At 36.4% G+C, this 2,649-nt stretch overlaps 1 pseudogene; it reads left to right on the top strand.

Moving 5' to 3' along the window:
- The first annotated feature begins 644 nt into the window (after positions 1–644).
- On the top strand, positions 645–2,279 carry LOC122226102 (annotated as a pseudogene).
- The last annotated feature ends 370 nt before the right edge of the window (positions 2,280–2,649 follow it).

The raw sequence follows: 2,649 nt of genomic DNA, 5'->3' as shown, positions 1-2,649 counted from the left end.
CTTGTATTGACCTGGGCTCCCAAGTCTGAATTATCAACAGTGACCAGGCTCTTGTCTGGCACCTTTCCCACAGATCAAGAGAATGGGTGTATTTGTTCCATGGAGATTAAGTTCAACTACTGCCTGACTCCCCATCTTCTTCAGACTACACCTAGTACTTCCGTTTATCCTTGAGACTTCTGTGAGTTCTTCCTGTGACCATTTCTTACTTTGAAAGATTGCTCTTTAAATTCAGTTGTTGGTGTGCAAAAATGGTTTCCATCTAATGTTCTTAGTACTTTCAGATTATTTGTAATATTTTCATTAGAGCTTTTTGTTACATTTTACTTTTAGTATCAAGGTGACTGTCAAGTATTTTATTTATTTGGTATATCAAATGCTCCAAAAACTACTATTCAATATCCTAGAATCTTATTACTTTGCTATTTTAAATTCTTTAGCATTTTAGGCATCCCTAAATATTTATATTTAAGCATTTTAAGGGTATTAAGATTTGTTTTAGTTTCAACTGTAGATCTCACAGAATTTTTTGTTAGAATTATATTCAATTTTTTTGGTTAAAAAGCATTTTTTCCTTACTTCCATTTTTAAACTTTACTATATATATTGACTTCAGTATTTTAAAATTATGTGTAGAGTCTCAATGTAAGGGTGACTGTGTGAGATCCTTTAACTCACAAAACTTTGTTAAGTTTTACTCGTATTTGATGGCTAGTAAATAACTTTATCCACTTGGAGTCACAAAAAAATTAAAAGGAATCTATCATACTATATATTTTCAGTCTCAAATTCAAATAGATCATCTTTATAACTGCCCATTTACTCTAAACAACGTATCATTAACAGTATAAAATAAATAATACCAGCCTAAATGGGAAGGATTCTTATCTTTGGGTTTATTAGGTAGTTGTCTTAGTGGGGTTTCTAAGGAAGCAGTCTCTGAGAATAAAACTGAGTATACATTTTTTTTTTTTCATTTGGGAGGTTCAGAAGAAATGGCAGGGAAATGGGGAAGGTGATAAGAGAAGGGCAAGCAGCTAATATAGGGTACACTATTAGGCTAGCTATCACAGAAGCCAACTGAAACTTCATCTTCTGGGGGAAACTGGCAAATGGTATAAGATACAGGTCTCAGGATTGTCTAAGCCAGGGCCAAGGAAGCTGAAACCTGTTAGTCATTGTTTACAGTCTAATCCCAGTGGTTTCTAGCAGGTCAGAGGCAGTCCTATGGCTTAGATGGAGGTGCTGGCCTTTGGAAGGCTGATGTGCACAAAATGGTAAGGGGCTACAAGGGTGTATGAAAACAGTACCACATTAACTATTACAACAACAAATCTATTAGACACCCCCCCAAACACCACAGTGATCATTCTGACAAAGTAAATTTAGCTCTGAATGTTGGTAAAATTTTGGTAAACCAGTTTTACCTGTAAGTATAAGGTATGCTAATAATATTTAAGTATTACTACTGAGAGTGTATAACTTCTTATAAAATGCTAACAAAGCAAGAGCATGGGACTATACACTAGGAAACATATATAAGCTCAAGGAATAATATCAGCCTGTGATTTAACTTTTTCAGGAAATAATCTCTTCCTTCCCAGCTGCTTAAAGCTCGGCTGCCATCATGAACGACACAGTAACTATATGGACCAGGAAGTTCATGACCAAACAACTACTTCAGCAAAAACAAGTGGTCAGTGATGTTCTTCACCCTAGAAAGGCAGCCATACCTAAGACAACATTTTGGGAAAAGCTAGCGAAAATTTAAGACCACACCAGAGGTCATCTTTGTATTTGGATTCAGAACCCATTTTGGTGGTGGCAAGACAACTGGCTTTGGCATGATTTATGATTTCTTAGATTATGCAAAGAAAAATGAACCCAAACATAGACTTGCAAGACATGGCCTGTGTGAGAAGACAAAGATGTCAAGAAAACAGCAAAAGGAACGCAAGAACAGAATGAAAAAGGTCAAGGAGATTGAAAGCCAATACTGGTGCCAGCAACAAGTGAGCTGGAAATTGGACAACATGAGTAAAGAGTGTACGGTGACTTTAACTGTGGTGATTGTGCAGTTTTTTTTCATGAGAGAATAAATAAACTACATTTTTTTTTTTTTAAAGAAATCCTCCTTATAGATCCCCATAATGTTCCAAACCAGAGCAAGGACAAACACCCATCAGAACAAAAGATATGAATCATCATCTAAGTAAAATGTGTATATTCCTATTGCAACTTGAAGGCACATGTTACAAAAAAAAAATGAACTATGGATTAAACTCAACCCAAGTACAATTTTTTTGTACTCAATTTTGAATTCTTTCTCATCTTTAAAGCCTTTCTTGGTTCCTCTCAGTATTTGTCTGACTTGAATCTTACAATCTGTTCTTAGAGTGTACATGCATGGCATTTATGTTTCTCAAGGTCAGGTGATAGGTGCCAACTAGAAGGGTTCAGGTCTAGGTCCCAGCTTCACCATAATTCCAGAGCTCCTTTGGTCAATGGGATGCCAAGCTGATGGATTCTTATTTCTGGATCTTGACTCTGCAAGCTGGATTAGTGCTTGCAGCCACTAGATAGCTACAACAGACTAGATGGCTAAGTGTTGAGTCCTGTGGGCCAGATAAGGGCATCTTTGGTCACATA

This window comes from Panthera leo, chromosome C1 (assembly GCF_018350215.1).
Source record: "Panthera leo isolate Ple1 chromosome C1, P.leo_Ple1_pat1.1, whole genome shotgun sequence".
NCBI lineage: Eukaryota > Metazoa > Chordata > Mammalia > Carnivora > Felidae > Panthera > Panthera leo.
Note: the sequence above shows the minus strand (reverse complement) of the source record. Positions and strands in the feature narration are given on the sequence as shown.